This window comes from Hyperoodon ampullatus (assembly GCF_949752795.1).
Source record: "Hyperoodon ampullatus genome assembly, chromosome: 11".
In the NCBI taxonomy this organism is placed as follows: domain Eukaryota; kingdom Metazoa; phylum Chordata; class Mammalia; order Artiodactyla; family Ziphiidae; genus Hyperoodon; species Hyperoodon ampullatus.
This window is the reverse complement of record NC_136924.1, coordinates 11,440,774-11,463,755: the sequence shown is the minus strand read 5'-3', so window position 1 is coordinate 11,463,755 and position 22,982 is coordinate 11,440,774. Positions and strand designations below refer to the sequence as shown.

Below are 22,982 nucleotides of genomic sequence, written 5' to 3'. Positions count from 1 at the left end.
AAATCACATTTTACAGATCTTAGACTTGTCTTCAGCATTTAGCTCAAATCTCACCATCTTCAAAATATAATTCTGAAAAATTCACCAGCTAAAAGTTTTATCTAAGCAGTGGGAAGACAGCCTTTGCTAACCCATGGCAATTCTTCTCCCATTTCCCCTAGCCAGTTAGGGTTGAACAGCAGAGTGAGGCTTAGATTGTAGGGATGGCGGGAGGAGGGACACAAGGGCTAATTTCCCCCAGTACAAGATGACATCTGAAGCTTGGTGGGAGAGCAGACCTGGAAAGACTTGAGGAAATTGTTCAGGCCCTGTATTCAGTCAGAGTCACTGCTGGAAGAGGAAGAGGAGGAGGAGGAGGAGGAGGAATGCTTGCCATGTTTGTGGTGTTTCTGCTTCTTTTTATGAGCTTTTTAAATTTTCTTTTGCATCTTCTTGTCAATCACCATTCCTGGTCCTACCTTGCCAGGAGTCAATGGATTCCCAGGACACATGCCAGGGGCAGGTGGCGGGTATTGAAGGGGGTAGGGACTTGAGGGTTGGCAGCCTGATACCCTTGTTGTGGCACAGGATGACAGGGCCCACCAGGGGGAAAGGCTGAATTCCCCTGGGGTGCTCCTGGGGAAGTGGGAAAGGGACCTGGAGGAAAGGTAGGTAGGTGGTGGATGAGCAGGATTGCAACCTCCAGGGTACCCGACATTAGGGGGGTGTGGATATGGCCCTGGCTGCCCCGCATTGGGATTCCATATGTTTAGGTATTTCCTCCAGCCCAGGAATGGAAAAAGAAGGAAACAGGAATCCAGGTGTCCCGTCACCTTTACACCACTGCTTCAACAGTCAGTTTTTAACAAAGGTAACAATATAATTCAATGGGGGAGAGAAAGTTCCTGACCAAGTGGATATCCATATGGAAAAAACAAAAACAAACCCCAAAACTTTGATTCCCCTTGCACTTCACTCACATACATATTTTATTCAAGAAGGATCATAGACATAAATATAAAGCTAAAACTATATCTCTTATAGACAAAATACATGAGAAAAGTTTCAAGAACTTTCAAAGATTTCTCAGGTAAGACACAGAAGGCAAAAACCATACAAGAAAATATTTATAAATTATATTTCATCAACTTAAAAATTTTGTTATCAAAAGAAACAGTTAACATAAATGAAAAGGTAAGCCACAAACTGGGAGAAAATATTATAGTATATATGTATCTAATAAAAGACATATCTAGTATATATAAAGAATATGGAAGGGTATAATATAAGAATATATATACCATAAATAATATAGAAGGAACTCCTATAACTCAATACTAAAAAGACAAACAACCCAATTAAAAAATGAGCAGAGCTTTAAACAACAAGACAAATATGCAAGTAGCCAATAAGCAGAATAAGCAGAAGCCAATAAGCCAATAAGCAGAAGAAAAGGTGCTTCTTTTATTAGTTCTCAGGGAAATTCTAATTAAAACTGCCATGAGATACCATTTCACACCTTTAGAATGGCTAAGATTAAAAGTGATTTTAGGGATGTAACGTACAGCATATTGACTATAATTAATAATACTTTATTGCAGGGCTTCCCCGGGGGTGCAGTGGTTAAGAATCTGCCTGCTAATGCAGTGGTTACGGGTTCGAGCCCTGGTCCAGGAAGACCCCATATGCCACGGAGCAACTAAGCCCTGTGCGCCACAACTACTGCGCCTGCACTCTACAGCCCGTGACCCACAACTACTGAGCCCGCATGCCACAACTACTGAAACCCGCGCACCTAGGGCCCATGCTCCACAACAAGAGAAGCCACCACCGTGAGAAGCCCGTGCACCGCAACCAAGAGTAGCCCCTGCTCGCCACAACTAGAGAAACTCCGTGTGCAGCAATGAAGACCCAATTCAGCTAAAAATAAAAATAAATAAAATAAATTAAAAAAATACTCTTGTATATTTGAATGTTGCTAAGAATAGAACTTAAAAGTTCTCATCACAAGAAAAAAATATGTTAACTATGTTTGGTGATGGATGTTAACTAGACTTATTTTGATGCTCATTTCACAACATATACAAATATCAAATCATTATATTATATACCTGAAACCAATATAATGTTATACGTCAATTATATCTCAATTTTTAGAAAAGTGTTTGTAAGGGTATGGAACAATTAGAACCCTCAGAGATTGGTAACTGGGAGTACAAAATGGTGTAACCGCTTTAGAAAAGAGTTGTCTAGTTTCTTGAAAAGCTAAAAAAATTTTCCTAGCAATTCTACTTCTAGAAATTTACCCAAAAGAAACAAAATCTTGTATTTATAAAGACGCTTGTAAAAAATAAATAAAAATTTGAAAAAGACTTTTATAGAATGCTCATAACAACCTCTTTTGTAATAAATAAAAACTGAAAGCATCCTAAATATTCATCAGCTGGGAAATGGACAAATTGTGACATAGTCATAGAGTGGAACACGACTGAGCAGTAAAGATAACTGAGCTGCTGATACATGCAACAATATGGGTAAATCACATGAACATAATTTTGAATGAAAATAAAACAGACTCAAAAGAGTATATACTCTGTAATTGTATGTAGATACTGTTCAAGGACAAGGAAGACACTTCTGTGGTGAAAGAAACCATGGTAGGCACAGTGCTAGGGTTAGGAAGACCTGACTGGAAACCAGCAGGAGGGAACTCTATCTTGATTGAGGCACTCAATACTTGGGCATATATATATATATATTCATTAAAATTCATTACACATAAGATATGTGATATTACTGTCATGTAAATTATATATCAATAACAAATTGAAACCGAAGTAAAAATTTTCTCAAATACTGACAACTTCCCAAATCAGTACATATTCAATATATATCTTTAGACACACTGTGATTTGAATTTTTCCTGTCTATTTTGAATACCATTCTTCTTTATACCAATGTCAGTTCCCCAAGGTTTAGTACTGCCCAATTCCAACCTTTCCGCATTTCTAACTGGTCATCTGTTGAGGTCTCAGACTATTTCAACAATAATTCTGCCCAAGTAATAGAAATAAGGACTCATGAGCTATTACTAAGTGTATAGAAACTTACTTGCAAGTGTGATGAGTTCCCCATCACACTGGATATTCAGTAAGGTCAGATAGTCATTTTATTCAGTAGATGTTTTGTAATACCTGTTATATGCCTGTTACTGCCTTAGGCATTTAGTTGTATAGCTTCAATAAATCAGGAGTTAATAACTTGCAGCTGTACTTTTAAAATGTAGTCTTTTTCTTTTTCTGGCATTTCTTAGCTGCAGTGATGACTGTACTTACATATACAATGGGAATAAAACCATAGGGCAGGGTTTTCATCCTGGTCATTTTTATGATCAGCAGTTCCTTCAAAGTGACCAATTTACTGGTAATTCACATCATTTTGGGGAACAAGACAAATGAATCAATCTCATTATATTCTTTGTCACATACTGGCATGATCTATGATTGTGAAAAATTTTTGTATAAAATACTTCACTGAAACTAGAAAAAAAAATCAGTATCTGCAATGCAAACTCTTCACATTAGGTCATGTGTTATTCATTTGATAAAATGAACCAGAATATTTTCATTCATAAATGCAATGTAGCTAAAATAAACACAAAGTTGTCAAAATCTACAATAAAATATGTAGGGTCTCCCCTCTATTTTGTTAATTCAGAACTATTTTATATTTATTTGGATATATACCTACTATATTTATCTAATCTATTCTTGTCCTGAAATCAAAGATATTATAAAATATAGGCCTTTATTATTGCTACAACTATTAAATTAATCTACTAATAAGTTCTGTGATAAAATTCATTACTTAACTTATTCAAATAATCAGAGCTGTCAAAATTATCAACTTAGTAAGCAAAACCTTTGTTTGCCAACTTATTACCTAAATTAGATGAGATTAATGTAAAATTTTAGTTACATTTTTCAACAGCTCTCAACATATGCATTTTCTTTCACTGAATTTTGTTTTTATAATGTTAATATGCTCTATATTATATCAAATGCCTTCTTATAAGACTTAAAGCAAGACTTAAAGGCAGACTTAAAGCATATATCCCCTGTATTAATACAATCACTTTGCTTTACTGGATTTAAGTACAACAAACTGTTCAAAAATCAGTATATCATTCCATTTTTCATCTAATCCAAAAATGTTTGTGGTGGTAAATCATGAACTTAAGCTGCACTGTCTTTTACATTAAGATAAAAGCATAAACTGTCCTGAAAATACAATATCCAGGAGAACATTTATGACATCAAAAGCAAATAGCTAAAACCCTAAAACACTTTGATTACCATCTCTCATGATAAATACATAGGAAATCACTTCCCAATGTTTCTGTGCAATACTCATGTATAAACAAAACATAAATGAATCTTTCCAAAATAAAATTGTTAACACTTATTATGAACAGATTGTTCACTGGGGAAGGAAATGAGATAATTAGAGGGATATTTGGAAGGAAGTTATGGGAAAGAAAAATAAAAGTTTTATTCATCACTCAGAATTCTTTGGTGTGAGAACTCAAAGTAGAAAGGATTTGGCAAGACTAGTAAAGTGAAAATGTAATGACTTTAATTTAGACTGGTTTCTGTCATGAATTCCCCACCTTCAAGAGCAAAGGGACTGAAACAACACGATAACTTAACCCCTTTCTGAAACCATGTTGATAAGCTTCTTCCAAAGCTTCTTCCAAAGTACACTTCAGTGAAAGACCAGTCCAGGACACTGAGCAACTGATGTAACTGCCACAAGTTCAGCTGCACATAGCATTACAGTATTACAGAAATACAAAAGAGAGTTTACCTTTTTGTGAGGCTATCACAAAAGAAAGTTTTATGCCTCAGAAACAAGTTTATCTGAAAGTGAATAGATAATATTCTTCAAATATTTGAATTGTGGTAATCTTAGTGAATTTATTTCAAAAGCATAAATTAACTTTGGATTTCAGTAACTATAGAAAGCAGTTTAAACATCCATAACCTTGATTATTAATATCCTCATTAAAAAAACAAATATTTGCATTGATTATATGTGTGAATGTGTATTTTCAAAAGGATTGGCTCACTGCCCGTTGAGTAAATATGTAGGAGAAAGAAAATGTGTAAGGCATCAAAACAGACAGTTTCCTATAAGAACATAAACACAGAGGTTAATATAGTTCAATTAAATCTTTCCATAATGAAAAGGAAAATGGAAGTACATTATTATCAATTTGACTTCATTACATACGCCCTCTGTATTTCTTGGGAGGTTATTGAAGCAAACAAATGAAATAACTTAAAAAGACTTTGTGGTACTTTAAGTTACTAAAAGATAATCCCTATTGTTCAATAGATGTAGATAAACTTTAAGATTAATATCTTTGATTAATATAGCCAATATCTATAACAATCACCTTTCCTTGTTATCTACATAGCATACAAGAACGCTCATTAAGGAACACATTCATTTTTGTACACATAACCAAGGATATAATTGAGATTATTGATTTTATTTGGATGTTTCTTAGATAATATGTTGCACTGGATTTTATATCTAAGTTAATATTTTATTTTAACAGTTAATGAAATCCATATTTTATTTCATTTTGTTTTATTCTGTTTTGCAAGAAGGTGATTAGTAATTTTGCTGATTATATTATATATATAATATTGATGATTATATATGATTCAAAGAAATTTTTAATCAAGTTCCCTTTGTAGTTATAATTCCCACTGACCTAATGATTTCTTTTCTTTCCCTGAGGGAAAAGGACATAAGAAATTGTGAAGGAGGGTCAACCAAGATGATGATATAGAGGTTCCTGAACTTCCCTCATCCTACAAACACATCAAATATACAGCTACACAAGGAGCAATTGTTTCTGAAAGAAATTCTGAAACTAGCTGAGTGACTCCTACACATTGAGCAAATGAGAAAATACATTGGAAGGCATAGGAAAGGCTGAGACACACTCTCACTATAAACCCCATAGCTCCACACAGTGCCATACAATCGGGAAGGAAGTCCCGACTCTCAGCTTTTCCCTGAGGAGTGAGGGGCTTGCAGCCCACATTTAGTACCCCAACATTTAAGACTCCTACCCATGGTACAGGTCCTCAAAACATCTAGCTCTGAAAGCCAGAGGCTTGTGCTCATGAGAGCTATAAGGCTATAGTAAATAATGCTGCAACTGTTAAAAGGTACAAAAGCACTTGCTGCAACTATGCCCTCAGGGCTCAACACAGAGAGAACAGCCAAAAATGCACATGTCCCAGTCTTTCCCTGAAAGAGGTCCATCCACATACTTTAAGATCTGCCGCCTGAGGGTCAGGCTTCTAGTTGAGCACATATTTAGGGGCTGGGTATGATCCTCCATAGAGAGTGGGTAAACCAGTGGACATCTTACCCACTGTCTCCCGTTAGCCTGCTCCCAGTTACCAGTATATCCCTAAAAGGAGTTTGTACACGTTTGCATTCCAGTATATGAACTGCTGCATGTGGGACAGATCCCAAGATCACATGGCTCTGATAGCCAGTGGTGCTTGCTTTCATGAGTCCCACGTGACTGTAGCAAGCAGAGAAGCAGTTCTTAATGGCTACAGGAGCATTCGTTTCACCCTGCTCCCCCAGCTATATACACAGGCCCAGTACAGAGGGAACATGCAAAAACCCTCATCTCCCAGTTTCTCCTTGGAAGGTGCCAGATGCTGCTTGAGGGTCCAGCTTCCAAGCAGCCTATATCTAGGTGCTGAATGTGATCCTCTGCTTTGGGGCACTGATAGGTCTTGGCACAAATTCATATACCATGATCAAGTGGGTTTATTCTAAAGATGTAAGGATGGTTCAATGTCCACAAATAAATAAATAAACATACAAACAAACAAACAAATAAATAAATAAATGTGATACATCACATTAACAAAATGAAGAAAAATCTCAATTGATTCAAAAAAAGAATTTGACAAAATTATGATAAAAATTCTGAACAGTATGGTTGTAGAGTGAATGTACCTCAACATAATAAAGCCTGTATTTGAAAAGCCCTCAGCTAACATCATACTCAATGGTGAAAAGCTGACAGTTTTTCCTCTAAGATCAGAAATAAGACAAGGATGCCCACTCTCACCCTTTTTATTCAACATAGTACTGAAAGTCATAGCCAGAGCAATTAATCAAGAAAAAGAAATAAAACACATCCAAATCAGAAAAGAAGAAACAATATTTTTTCTTATTTGCAGATATCATGATATTATATGTAGAAAACCCTAAATACTCCACCAAAAATTTGTTGCAACTAAAAAACAAATTTAGTAAAGTTACAAAAGACCTCAAATAGCCAAACAATCTTGAGAAAGAAGACCAGAGCTGGAGGAATCATGCTCCCTGACTTTAGATTTTACTACAAAGCTACAGTAATCAAAACAGTATGGTACTGGCACAAAAACAGACATATAGATCAATGGCACAGAATAGAGGGCCCAGAGATAAACCCACACATTTATGGTCAATTAATCTATGAAAAAGGAGGCAAGGGGCTTCCCTGGTGGCACAGTTGTTGAGAGTCCACCTGCCGATGCAGGGGACACAGGTTCGTGCCCCAGTCCGGGAAGATCCCAAATGCTGTGGAGTGGCTGGGCCCGTGAGCCATGGCCACTGAGCCTGCATGTCCGGATCCTGTGCTCCACAATGGGAGAGGCCACAACAGTGAGAGGCCCACGTACCGCAAAAAAAAAAAAAAAACAAAGGAGGCAAGAATATACAATGGAGAAAAGACAGTCTCTTCAATAAATGGTGCTGGAAAACAGGACAGCTACATGTAAAAGAATGAAATTAGAACATTCCCTAACACCATATATAAAAATAAACTCAAAATGGATTAAAGACCTAAATGTAAGAGTGGAAAACCATAAAACTCCTAGAGGGAAACATAAGCAGAGCACTTCTGACATAAATTGTAGCAATTTTTTTTCTGTCTTGTAAAAAAATGGAAATAAAAGTAAAAATAAATATGTGGAACCTAAATTAAACTTAAAAGATTTTGCACAGCAAAGAAAACCATAGACAAAACAAAAAGACAACCTACTGAATGGGAGAAAATATTTGCAAATGATATGACTGGTAAGGGATTAATATCCAACACATGTAAACAGCTCATACAAGTCAACATCCAAAAAAAAAAAAAACAGAAAAAAATACCTGTTTAAAAAGTGGGCAGAAGAACTGAATAGACATTTTTCCAAAGGAGGTATACAGATGGCCAACAGGAACATGACAAGATGCTCAGCATCCCTACATCAGTGAAATGCAAGTCAAAATCACAGTGAGATATCACCTCACACCTGTCAGAATGACTATCATCAAAAAGGACACAAATAACAAATGCTGGAGAGGATGTGGAGAAAAAAAGGAACTCTCATACACTATTGGTTGGAATGTAAATTGGTGCAGCCACTGTGGAAAACAGTATGGAGGTTTCTCAAAAACTAAGAATAGAACTACCATATGACCCAGCAAATTCATGCCTGGGTATATATCTGAAAAAAAACAAAAACACTGATTTGGAAAGATAAAATCACCCCAATGTTCATTGCAGCATTATTTACAACAGCCAAGATATGGAAGCAAACTAAGTGTCCATCAACAGGTGAATGGATAAAGAATATGTGGTATATATACAATGGAGTACTACTCAACCATAAAAACGAATGAAATTTTACCGTGTACAACAATATGGATGGACTTAGAGGGTATCATGTTAAGTGAAATAAATCAGACAGAGAAAGACAAACACTGTATGACATCACTTATGTGGAATCTAAAAACTACAACAAACTAGTGAATATAACAATAAAGAAACAGTCTCACAGATATAGAGAACAAACTAGTGGTTACAAGTGGAGAGAGGGAAGAGGAAAGGGGCAATATAAGGGTATGGAACTAAGAGGTACAAACTATTATGTATAAAATAAACAATAAGAATATATTGTACAACATAGAGAATATAGCTAATATTTTGTAATAATTATAAATGGAGTATAACCTTTAAGAATTGTGAATCACTATATTGTACACCTGTAACTTATGTAATATTGTACATCAACTGTACTTCAATAAAAAAAAATTCTGTAAAGTTGCAGTATACAAAAATCAATATTCAAAAACCAGTTGTATTTCTATACACTAATAGCAAACTATCAGAAAGATAAATTAAGAAAACAATGCCATTTATAATAGTATCAAAAAGAATAAAATATTTAGGAATAAATTTAACGAAGGAAGTGAAAGATTTATTCACTAGAAACTGTAAGACATTGATAAAGGAAATTGAAAGAGAGGCAAATAAATGAAAAGATATTCCATGCCCATGGATTGGAAGAATGAATATTGTTGAAATGTCCATACTACCCAAAGCAATCTACAGATTCAGCATAATCCCTATCAAAATTTGAATGGAATTTTTCACAAAGTAGAACAAAAAAATCCTAAAATTTGTGTGGGACCACAAAAGACCTTGAATAGCCAAAACAATCTTGGGAAAAAAGAAGAAAGTTGGAGACATCAAATTTCCTGTTTTTAAACTATATTACAAAGCTATAGTAATCAAAATAATATGGTATTGACATAAAGACAGATATATAGATCAATGAAACAAAATAGAGAGCCCATATATAAACCCATATATAAATGGTCAATTCATTTTTGACAAAGATGCCACGAATACACAGCAGGGAAAGGATAGTCTAATAAATGGTGTTGGAAAAACTGGACAGCCACATGCAATTGAATGAAATTAGACCTCTATCTTAAACCACACACAAAAAATGAACTCAAAATGTATTTAAAAATTGAACATAGGATCTGAAACCATAAAACTCCTAGAAGAAAACACAGGGTTCAGCTCCTTGACATTGGTCTTGACAATGATTTTTTTGAATATGATACCTTGCAAAGGCAACAAAAGCTAAAATAAGCAAGTGGGACTTCCTAACTAAAAAGCTTTTGTACAACAAAGGAAACTGTCAACAAGATGTAAAGGTAACTTATGGGATGGGAGAAAATATTTGCAAACCACATTTCCAGAAAGGGGTTAATATCTAAAATATAAAAGTACATCAAACAACTCAATAGCAAAATACCAAATAACCCAATTAAAAAGTGGGCAAAGTACTTGAATAGACATTTTTTTCCAAAAATAAGACATACAAATGGCCAACAGGTACATGAAAAGTGAAGGTGCTTAACTTCACTAATCATCAGGGAAATGTAAATCAAAACCACAATGAGGTATCACCTCATGTTTGTTAGAATGGCTGTTATCAAAAAGCTAAGAAATAACAAATGTTAGCAAGGATGTGGAGAAAAGGGAACTCTTGCTCACTATTGGTGGTAATGTAAATTGGTATAGCCACTATGGAAATAGTATGAAGTCTCCTCAAGAAATTGAAAATAGAACTACCTTATGATCCAGCAATCCCACTTCTGGTATATAACCAAAGGAAATGAAATCATTATCTCAAAGAGATATCTTAGTCCTGTGTTCCTTGCAGCATTATTCACAACAGCCAAAGTATGGAAAAAACATGTGTTCATCAATGGATGAATGGATCAAGGAAATGTGATACATATATAAAATGGAATATTATTTAGACTAAAAAAGGAAATCCTGCCATTTAGGAAAACACGGATGCTACTCAGTGGAATAAGCCAGACAGAGAAGACAAATGCTGCATAGTATCACTTACAAGTGAGATCCAAAAAAAAAAAAAAAAAAGTCAAACTCATAGAAACAGAGAGTGGAAAAGTAGTTGCCATGGGCTGCGGGGTGGGAGAAATAGGGAGAGGATGGTAGAAGTATACAGACTTTCAAATATAAGATGCATGAGGATGAAATGTATACCATGGTAACTGTAGTTGATAAGACTGTGTTGGGTATCTGAAATTTGCTAAGGCAGTAGAACTTAAGTGTTCTCATCTCCCACCCACCCCATCCCTGGCAACAAAGTTAATATGTGAAGTAATGGATGTGCCAATTAACCAAATGGGGGAAAATGCTTTCACAATATATATGTGTATATAAAATCACATTACTCACTTTAAATATCTTAAAATTTTATTTGTCAATTATACCTCAATAAAGCTAAAAAAAAGAGTCTTAAAAATTGTTCTTATAATAGAAAATTTCTGTGAGACAATTTTGTACAAAAGTTGTGCCAACTTACCATTTAAAGTTGCTACTAATGAACAGAGGGTCCTGCTTTTTGAATCCTCATTAAGTGAAGTCATGGAATTATGATTAAACGCATCTACATCCAGTCATTTCCGCACTAAGAGAAGCTACAAAAGCAGTAGTCTCTTTGAAATTCATGTCCAACCACAAACAAAATTGCCTCTGTCAATCCCCCAAAAGAATGGGTGTGGGAGGAGTTACAGACATACTTGGACTTATAAAAATAAAGTACTCTAGTAATCAATATACAATTAGACATTATTGCATTGGAGCTAGAATCCAGGTGATACTATCTAATGTTGTATGATAATTTAAGTAAAAAATAAAGGGGCCTTCTTGACTGTTTTAGGTTCCTTGGGAACCTGAAATTTCTTCCTTTTGGCTTATCTTAAAAGAACCAAAATTATGCTGTTCCTAGGAAAGGGATCACTCCCAAGTCTGGTAAATGTCAAGAATAATAACAGAAGAAAATAATTATGAACTATTAGTTTTATATGGAACAAACCAAGGATAATCATTTGGGTGCCTTTCTGACTAATTAAATATAAAGCTTAAAATTATTAGGGCTGTCAGGGCAACAGATACAACTTATGGGTTTCTCATATAAATTTTAAAAGATGCACCCCTTTGAAAGAAGTAATTAGGAAAAGGCACCCTTCTCTGCAAGAGCAATTAGGAAAAGGTGACTCCTCTGAACAGGAAAAAAATTCTGCTTTTCCCTCCCAGTTGCCTGAGCTCTTTGTGAGCGCCAGAGTCTCTATATGAGCGCATGGCATTATGAGCTGAACTTGGGCTGCCTTTAGCCACCATGCCCCCTTCAGCCAGGCACCTTTGCAAGGGACATAAACTGCACAACTATTCTCATGGCCCTGACTGGCATCTATTCTTTGACTCCTAAATCAAATAAATCTTTCAGCTCACTGGAGAGAAATACGGTACATTTACTTTTAATTTTGATAACAAATGAAAGTTTAATTTATTCCTTAAAAATAACTCCTGAAGAAAGAGCTAAATTTTTGGGATACACATCTCACCTCAGAGAAGCCTTCCTATACTCCATTTCTCAGTTACTTTCTATTACTTTACACTGTTTCTTATATTCATAATTCTAATTAACATCTCAAATGATCTGGCTTATTTACTTTTTTTCTGATTTCTCCTTCATTTTCAACATAAGCTCTATGAAGGCAGGGGTATTCTCTGTCCTTTCATCACTTTATTTCCAATGTCCATTGCAGTTATCAGAAAATTGGGCTGCGTAATGGAGAACTGAGCATCCATTAAGTGTCCATCAAATGTTATGGTTCTTGAACTCATATTTTAATTCATATGTTGTAGAAAGGAAGGAGGGAAGGAAGGAAAGAAGAAAAATGTTAATAAAACAAAGGGTTTATCTTCTCTATAGTCAGCAAGATAGTTAAGGAAACTGATGTTTACAATCCTGGTGGAAGGCCTAAGACAGAAAAACATAGCTATTGTCTTGGGAGAAGTATGGGTGACACTTAAAGCCCTAAGAGTCCCCATTTTCAAACTGAGGTTGGTCAAATACATAGAGATTTCTGGTAGAGATCATGCCTGAGATAAGATTCAAAGGACAAAGAGAAGTTAGTTGGAAAAGGTATTTAATGAATAAATTGCAAAAAGAGTTCTCTGACAGCTGTTACTATTCTAGTATTATTGTTATAACAATAACTATTATTATTAATATTAAATGCCTTTATAAAATCAGGCTTAACAATTATTAAATAAAAATACTCTAGCTAAAGTCCTGAAAAACTTGTAAATAGACTAAAACACAATACCATTAAGTTGAGTTAAGGTAACAGTGCTGAAAAAAGTAATTATAGTCCAGCTTACTCACCCAGCTATTATGAATGATTTTATACAATATCAGGGTATATACACACAATTTATTGACATTAGTACACAAGAACAAGTCTCTCTAACTTCATCATGAAAGAATGACTTTGTATACAGATGGCAAAGGATAAGTATGAAATCTGTTAGTTCATGAAAATCAAATAAATTCTCTATTCTTCTTCCTATTACAGGGAAAATTCCCTGGGTAGAGAAAATATTTCCACTTAATTTTTATTCCCTTAATTTTTTTCCTGACCTGGTACATTCACAGGGCCAAGGGTTCTAAAAAATCACTTTGGCTCCATACCACCATTCTCTTTCAGGGAAGCAAGTAAGTGGTATATATAGTACTTGTGTAAGCCTACCAATGGGTACTATGGAAAAAGATTTGGAATCAGCTACCAGAAAACCAGCTTCCCATTTGGGCAGCTACATCAGCGCTGAGGGTAAGTACATTAGACCGTGCCTGTGGATATGTAATTTTTCCATTCCACAAATCTTACTGAAAATTTCAATGTGTTCATCATTAACCTAAATAATATTTCTTACAAAAACGCTAAAGCAAATTATAGTGTCAAAAATCTGGAAACTAAATGACATTCTGAAACTTTCATGATGGACTCATTGGTATGGAAGAGTAAGTAATAATACAGCTCTAATCATTCTGATAAAAAAGTGAAGATGGGAGGTTGAAGGAGATTCAGTGACTAAGAAGAAGGCAATGATAAGTAGGAAGATGGTGGCAGCCTAAAAACAAAGTCATCTATCAAACTTTGGCTTTGTAAGTAAGTAATCCACTTTTCTACACTGGGAAGGTAGTTGGCGTTAGAGCAGTGGCAGAAGCTCTTCTTTAAAACGAGAAAAAATGAGAAAGATAATATTATCTGCACAGTATTGATTTACGAAGTAAATGAAATAACTTCTCTAAAGGGATTAGGAGCTTTTATTTCTTCCTTTTTGTTTGTGAGTTTTGAACTTATTTGTTATGGGTCAGTGATTTAAATCTTCTCTTAGGGTCCAGTTATTTAATATCCAATGAAATATTGTCTATTTATAGAAGTTTTAGACATTTTAAAACTTTTTAGAGAATCAATAGATTCTAAGCTATAGTATCTCTTCATTTTTCCCTCTGAACTATTCGTGTTCTTCCCTCTTCCATCTCACCCAGGACTCCCTGAAGTAAAATTTTACTATCCTTACTCATTATCAGTTTCAAAATTTTTTTAAATTTAGAGGTAACAGGATATATATAAATGTCAAATGGTATCATTTGCCTTGTGGGGACACATATATCTTTTCACTGTAGTTACTCTGGTTTAGGCATCCCTCACGTTAGGTTTTTGGTGGTTTGCCTATATTCTACCTCATGGGAACCACACGTGTAATAAAACAACCATATAATTTATTGTGGCAAATGTTACTTAACTAGATTACAACATTCTATACTGAGATTTTAAAACATAGTTAAATTAAGGTTGATCATTATTTTACTTGCCTAAGGTCAAGAATTCTTGCCAGAATTCTAAGACACTTGTTTTGGATGACTTTCTTTTCTTTAGACATTGATTAGTTCACTGTTTCAATAGAGTAAAAATGGGCCTTTTTCTTTTTTTAAAATTAATTTATTTATTTTTGGCTGTGTTGGGTCTTCGTTTCTGTGTGAGGGCTTTCTCTAGTTGAGGCAAGCAAGGGTCACTCTTCATCGCGGTGTGCAGGCCTCTCACTATCGTGGCCTCTCTTGTTGTGGAGCACAGGCTCCAGACGCGCAGGCTCAGCAGTTGTGGCTCACGGGCCAAGTTGCTTCGCGGCATGTGGGATCTTCCCAGACCAGGGCTAGAACCCGTAGTCCCCTGCATTGGCAGGCAGATTTTCAACCACTGCGCCACCAGGGAAGCCCTGGGCCTTTTTCTTAAGGATCATAGACTTCTGCTTATTCTCTGAACCCTTTTTCTAAAAATATCACACAAGTAAAGCCAACAGAGTAGTACTGTAACTATTACAACTTTTATTAAATTTTATTGTTAAATCTTAAAGTACTGAAATCCTAAGATAGAATTATTTTACTTTTTTGAATTCGCTGTCATTGTTGGAATAAAATATTAAGAGGAAATAATTTGCTAAACTAAATGCCTTGATTTTTAATTATCAGTGATTATTTTGTTGCTTGTTCCAAATGAAATACTTATTTTTTAAGTATCAGTGATAATTTTGTTGCCTGTCCACAACTTTTAAAGCATTGTACTTTATTAGAGCTAAGAATATGTAATCTTCATAAAAATATATTTTCACAACTTTAAAATAAACTTTAAAGTACCAGCTAAATGGTTTATGATTTTCAAGAATGTAGACCCCAGTATACTGCTATGGTAGCAGTATATTATCATAATTTTAGAACAATTTCTATAACATACTTGTTTTGTTAATTATTTGTAATTATTACAACCTATCAAATGAAATCATTACGGTTGTTAGATACTAAACATAAGATTTCCTATAAGTTGATTAGTTCCTATTTAGAAGGAACCATGTTTTTAACCTCAACATGCATACGTCATTTTAATTATGGTCCTTATTTATTATCTAACATATCAAACATTAAATATTGATAACAATATTGGGCAGGCAGATAATTTAACTATAAACTCAATTAGTTTTTCTGTGGGCCCTTCTGCTCCCATGGCTTTAGCACATAAACTTCATTTACCATTTCCCCATTGGACTTTTCCCTCTTTATTCAGGTCATTTCCACATCTTATTCTTCTTACAGGGCATCTTGTCTCAGACTGACTATTTGATTCTTCCATCTCTTTATTCTCTGAGCTGGAAATTTCATCATCATCTCCTCACAGCCTTTCCTTCAGTCAGACTCTGCTTTTATTTTCTTTTTAGTCAGCTTAGTCATCTTTATAATTTGGTGCAGAAAAATATCAATAATGGTGTTTTTTATTGTAGAACTTGCATTAGACAGGAAATTCATAGATCTGATTTCTACATCTTCCATTAAACTCTGGCTGGAAGATTATATTCTTGTTCAGGGACTTAGCACTGTCTTTGTCAAATGAAGGATCCAAAATAGGTTATCTTTAAAATCTTTGCAACTTTAAGTATGCTCAGTCTACAAATTCTAATAGGTTTCAATATATTCCTGCTTCCTCAAAGTGAATGTAATAGGATGAAAATAATTTATTCTATGGATCATCTTGACTCTATCTTACATGAGTCCTTTAGGAAAACTCTCTAAATAGGGCTTGAGAACTGCTCCCCAGTGTCCACTGTCTACCTACATTTTCTTTCTACCAGGTGTAGATTTGGCTAATTTTTTTACTGAAGAAAACTAGTGTACTTTTTTCTTTTTCTTTTTTTTTTCCTGTCCTTTTTCAAATTCTTTTCCCATTTAGGTTACTACAGAGTATAGAGCAGAGTTCCCTGTGCTATACAGTAGGTCCTTGTTGGTTATCTATTTTAATTATAGCAGTGTGTACATGTCAATCCCAAACTCCCCCCACCCTTCACTCTGTTAACTATAGGTTCATTTTCTAAGTTTCTGAGTCTGCTTCTGTTCTGTAAATAAGTTCGTTTGTATCATTTTTTTAAGATTTTTAAAAGTTTTTTTTAGATATAAGAGATATCATGATATTTGTCTTTAATATTTTTGAATAATATTCTTTCCAAAGTGTGCCAATGTCACTGAGCCATAGGGGAAGACTACCAAAAATTGGCAAATCCATTGTGTAAAGTCCCTTTGTTTAGAATATGTATGTTTCCAAAGATACCTTAGGAAGAAATTTACCCTTTGTATCTCAGACTAAGCAAAAGGAAATGTACCTACATTTCATCAAGTGTCATAATTTCTACCACAGTGCAGTTAATCACGAGCATCAAAATACTCAGTCCCTTTGCTGAAATAGTCAACTGGTATTTCTTACCCTGACTTTTTTTTTAATAAGTTGTGGTGAACCCTCTGACTTATGCCCCAAAGCTAAAGAATACCAGCTTTGCATTAAAAACTATTTAAATGATCATAGTAAGGAGTTTCTTCTTTTGGAGGGGAAGAGAGCAACTATCAAAACAGGTAAAATCTAGATATGACTTACTATTTTATTTGGTGGGGAGAATAAAGGCTGTTGGAATGCCTTGATTGTTCTCTGACCTTTGGTGTCCATTGTCTTAAGAAGAGAACAAGATTGAAAAATACAATCCATCTTAGGGAAGGAAAGCATTCCTGATTATGGAATACCTACAACATTCTATAAAAATATCTAACAAACTGATTTTCCTCTATCTCACTGATGATAATAGAAAACAAAAAATAAAAAACAACATAAAAAATATGCCTAGAGTTTAGTATTGTACCAAGGTACCAGAAAAGAATTTCCTCATAATATTAGAGGTTATTAAGAAAATTTATGGAATACTATGATGAATAATTAACATATGTCTCAATATTTTAATAAGAATTATATGATAGGATATAAAAAATACCAGGCAGAATGGCTGACACATATAAGATCAATTTTTCTCCCTGAATTAATACTAGAATACACATATTTCTGTGTATTTCCATCTTATGAATAGCTTTTTCATGTGAATATTTAGATTCATCTTACCAAAACTCTGTCTTCTTCCATGATTTATTTAAATCTAGATGCTAAATTGTTTTTAAATGTTCTTTAAAAATACTTCTTCAATAAAGATACTGAGTTATTATCAAATAGAGTTACTGTCCTGACTGTCCTGGGAAATGTTAAACAAAACTCTTCAGATAATCATCTGATTTCATGAACTACAACTTCTTTCACAGCCTACCAAATAATATAAAAAATTGTTCCCCACTAAATTTCAAAAAATCACCTTTCCTCGCTTCAGTAATTTCCTGGAATGTCTTCTTTTACATAACGCTACATTCAACGTAACATTCACTCTTCACTGAACTCAGACCTTTACATTTCTCAATTTCAACATATAAAACCTGTTAATTTCATATATAAAATATGCAACAGAAAATTTTTAGTTTTTACTTATTCCTAACTGCCTTCTAAATGGATCATAATAATTGGATGGATGTTACAAAGATGGATTTTTAAGTACTTTAGCATTAAAAAGTGAGTATAGTATGTGAGTTAGTTAAAGTCACAACCTGATGCAGTTAGCATTCTAATCAAAAATTTGCTCCCAGGGGTGATGGGTTAGCATTACATCAGAAAGATCTTAATCCATACTAAATAATCCATATCTTGATGTAAACCAGATGCTTTGATAAGTAGCATAATAAATGATATTAATAGTTTGATCAATGAGCATGATGAATATTAGAAATGGGTTCCCATGGGTAAAATTAAGGCCACTCAAGATCTGGGGTTTTGCTAAAATTCTTTAGAGATAGTTCTTCCCTTGGCATGAATAGTGTATAAGACTCCAGCCAAGTCTGTAGCCTTTATTTAGGAATGGAGCCCAAGATATGATTTCCCAAATTGTTCTCTGTCCTACCATCATTAGTATGACTTCTTGTTGCCTGATGACAACTAGGTTAAAAGATTTCTCCTTCTGGCATAATTTCAAGTGAGCTTTTTGGAATGACGTGAAAAGCCAGAAATGCCCTGAAAGCCAGTAATATATCATGAATCTTGCCAAACGATCTGTATGAAAAGGTTTTATGTCTACACTTGAATGAATGATTGTTGAGTTAATGTCTATGTGTGTGGCAGATATGATGTGAGAATTTGTTTACTTTCATTGTAAGCTGGTAGTGACCTGGTAGAGTAAACTCTGACTACCACAAATTTTTTAGAGGACTACTAATAAAAGATCTTTGAGTTGTTGATGACTTTTTTGGGTTAGGTCAGTTTGCAACAGAACTTCTGTTGGTGATCACCTTGGAAGTTGTGAATGCAAGTTTGGAAGCAGAAACAAGAAACATCTGAATAATTCTGCCCCCAAAGAGGGCTAGCATTTGAGATTGGGATGTTTAGAAAGAAAGAGATGGGGACAAGATCTGGAGCCTATGTGGAAAAAAGCAGAGAACATGAACCTCCACTCCTACAGGAAAAGGAAGAAGAGGCTGGAGAGTAAACATATATGATGAGGAATTTTAAGGCATTTGCTGGTCAAGGTCTGATATAAACCTCCTCCTCTTCTATGGAATAAAGGTACTGAGATCTGCATTATATAAAGCAACGGGAGGTTTATAGTTAGGATACAAATGTACTTAAACATTAACTCTTAGGTAGCTAATGTCCTGTTTGGGTCTCTTTGTTTATATTTGATTATTCCTTGAGTATACTAAATAATTTCTCTTTCCACATGGATATAGGTTAATAATAAATGTGTGATGTTGGATGAGACTGAGAGTCAGGAAACCTGAATTCTTCGCTTCACTCTCTTACAAACTATGTCAGAAACTTACTTCTTCTCTGAAGGCTTTTGTCTCAACATCTGCAGAAAATAAGATGTTTGAACTAGCTGATCCCTGAGTTTCTTCGGCTCTATCCACCACACTCCCATTATATGTCTATATCAATATACAAAATTCAGTGGTTCAGGTAGTAGAAAGTTTTATATAAAAAAAAATCCAAAGTAAAAAAAAAAACGTAGAATTTGTGACCCTGCATTGGAGGCACATATAGTGCATATAGCAAATAAAACAGCAAATAACTCATTTTCTCTAGTTAAATAATATGTATACAAAACCACAATAAGATAATATGTTAAATATGGCAATTAAAGTTTGAAAAGATTAAGAAAGAGAAGCTTTCAAAAAAACCTATACATATATGAGTGGATTTTCAACCTCATTCATACATAAAGATATACAAATAAAACATGAGATTCTGTTTTTTTCCATCAGATAGACAAATATGAAAAGTTGGATAATATCTAGTGTTGGTGAGAGAGTAAGGAAATAAGGACTGTCACAAGTTTTCGGGGAGGATGTAAAAGGATGCAAGTGTTCTGAGGGGAATTTGGCCATCAAAATGCATAATGCATAATGTATGTTCTCTTTGTTCTAGTATTTCACATCTATTAATGTGATCTTGGATTGAGTCGCAAGAATGTATCGAAACATACATTCAAAGTTATTCATTGCAATATTATAATTAAAACAAATTAGAAAGAATTAATGACCAATAAATAGGAAAGTGGTTAAATGATTATAATGTCAATATAATGAAACGTTATATAGATTTTATACAGATGAAAGATCACTATCTGTATTGTTGATATAGACAGATATCATATAAAAATTATAACTGAATCATTGCAAAGGTATCTGTATACATCTTTTTAAATATTAATTAAATGATTCTAGAAGAATACATAAGAAACTTGATAGCGGTTAATTTTTGAGACAAGTTAACGTGGTGCCAGAGGGACAAAGTACTGTCTTTCCATTAATAAGAACCATTTGAATGATATATGTTACTTTTATTTTAAAATAGTAATGAACCTGGGGTTTTATAAGTGTATCAATAATAGATATTGTGAAGACGTTGGACATGAGAACACATTTGGTGAGTCTGAGAAATAATAGTATTATAGGTAAATATTTTAGGAAATTTTAGAGCCTACTACGATACAGGCATTAGTTATCTGAGATGTCAGATTACTTATTATTTGAAAATTATTCCTAATTTTTAAAGTATTAAATATAAAAACTTATGAACTCTGGCCCTAAAATATAAAAACTATCATTATATGATGGTTTGGGTGATTGGAAGAGATTCTAAGACTCTCTAAGAATAAAATAATTTCAAATATGATCATATATATAAAACTGAAAATCTTCTTCATGGCTTTTATATTACACAAAACTAAAACATTGTTTATGATAAATATCCATGAGAGTTTTTTTTAGGTGCATATTAGGGATAATTCAGATTAAGTAGTATTTAGAAGAGAATCAGCAAGTTTCTTTCATAGGGACTATTGGATTTCTGGGACAGAGAGGCCATTTTTAAATGTATGACTAATGAACACATCTGGATTGGGTTCTGTAATCTGATTTATCAGGAAGGAGAGAGATTCATAGATATATTTTAATCTGATTTGAATTGAAACAGGAATAATTATTATCACATATTTAGAAAATAAAAGATACAATAAATATTTGTGGAAGGAATTAATAAATTTTTTTGGCATTATTTCCTTCTTTTTTACAGCTGAGTAATATTCCATTGTAGATATATACCACAGCTCTTTTTTTTTTAACAGGTTTATTGGAGTATAATTGCTTTACAATGGTGTGTTAGCTTCTGCTTTATAACAAAGTGAATGGACATATATACACTACTAAATGTAAAATAGATAGCTAGTGGGAAGAAGCCACATAGCACAGGGAGATCAGCTCAGGTCTTTGAGATGCAAGAGGGAGGAGATGTGGGAATTAATAAATTGGTGGATGAATAGATGATTTGTATTTAATACAAAACAGCAACTTAAATTTTCTTATTATGAATTACAAAAATGATTTTATTCTAAATAAAATATTAGCACTTATCAGTCTCCAGGTAAGCATAACATGCCAAAAAAAGGGGAAGGAAAAACAGGTTAGGAAACTTTCATATCATTATTTAGAATAGAATTAGCACATGCAAAGTGAGTTGATGGGCCAAGTCTAGGATATACTAAAGGCCTAAAATATTTGATAATTAATTAAGAAGTAAACAAACAATAAAATATAACTTATCGATCTTGCTATAGTCTGTCTCTATTTTAAAAATTAATTGAAGACTCAGCAATAATCATTGTTACATGGTCAATCTAGATAACAAATTAAAAAAATAGGGCCTCCCTGGTGGCGCAGTGGTTGAGAGTCCGCCTGCCGATGCAGGGGATACGGGTTCGTGCCCCGGTCTGGGAGGATCCCATATGCCGCGGAGCGGCTGGGCCCGTGAGCCATGGCTGCTGAGCCTGCGCATCCGGAGCCTGTGCTCCGCAACGGGAGAGGCCACAACAATGAGAGGCCCGCGTACCACAAAAAAAAAATAAATAAAAAAAAAAAAAAAAAAAAAAAATAAAACCCATAGAGCCAACAGTTTTTTCAATCTGAATTTTCCCATATTGATTTTTCTCATGGATCAGATAAACTAAATTATTGCTATATAACCAACCACCCTTTGTAGAAAAACCTACAAGTCATATATTTAGTGTTCTCAGCCATACTTTTTATAAAGGTGGGCATATTTGGACAGAACTCATAATGCTTCATTATATAGAAAGAGGACCAATGTGAAAAAAATCACATATTTGTATTCAGAATTCTTACTTAATTCTACATATATTTATTTCTAGATTGAATTAGACATATGTAACTCGATGAGTGGGTTTGCTTTTTTTTTTTTTTTTTTTGGTTTATTTGTTTTTTGTTTTCATTCCCTAAAGGTGGTGTACCCTTATTAATATTTACTTTGGGAACATCCTGATCTCTGTTTAGAAAGCCATAAACTTCACATTGTAACAGGAGAAGAACCATTGTCCAGCTGAATAAATGTTTTCAAGGATTAATGATATTTTTACAAGCACACATATGTTCTCTAACACAGGGAAGAAAACAAGTTTGAAGCAAACACCTCCTGCTTCCAAGTGGTAATAACCTGTAACCCAGTTCAGCTTGTTAATTGGCTGCCCTGGAATAAAGATGTCCAGAAAACACCTCTATAATCTCAGAAGATAATAACACTGTCAGCCTGAATTAAAATGCCATCAGCAGATTCAATGTGTTAAAAATAAGAAGAGAAAGTAAATATAAGGATCAGGTCCATTTGGCGGAATACTGAAATTTCACCGTCTGGGCCATTTCCTCATGTTTGCTAGCCTTCTTAGTAGTAGGAAACAACTTTTAAATCTAAGGTGTATATGAGCATACATTCAGGGA

General features: G+C 34.1%; 1 pseudogene across 1 annotated transcript in view; it reads right to left on the bottom strand.

Annotated features, from left to right (window-relative positions):
* Window positions 1–314: 314 nt before the first annotated feature.
* LOC307059970 overlaps window positions 315–22,982 on the bottom strand; it is a 160,628-nt pseudogene continuing 137,960 nt past the window's right edge. Inside the window, exon 5 of the transcript in view lies at window positions 315–825. The product of the transcript in view is annotated as an uncharacterized misc_RNA (transcript). The remainder of the gene's footprint in view (window positions 826–22,982) is intronic.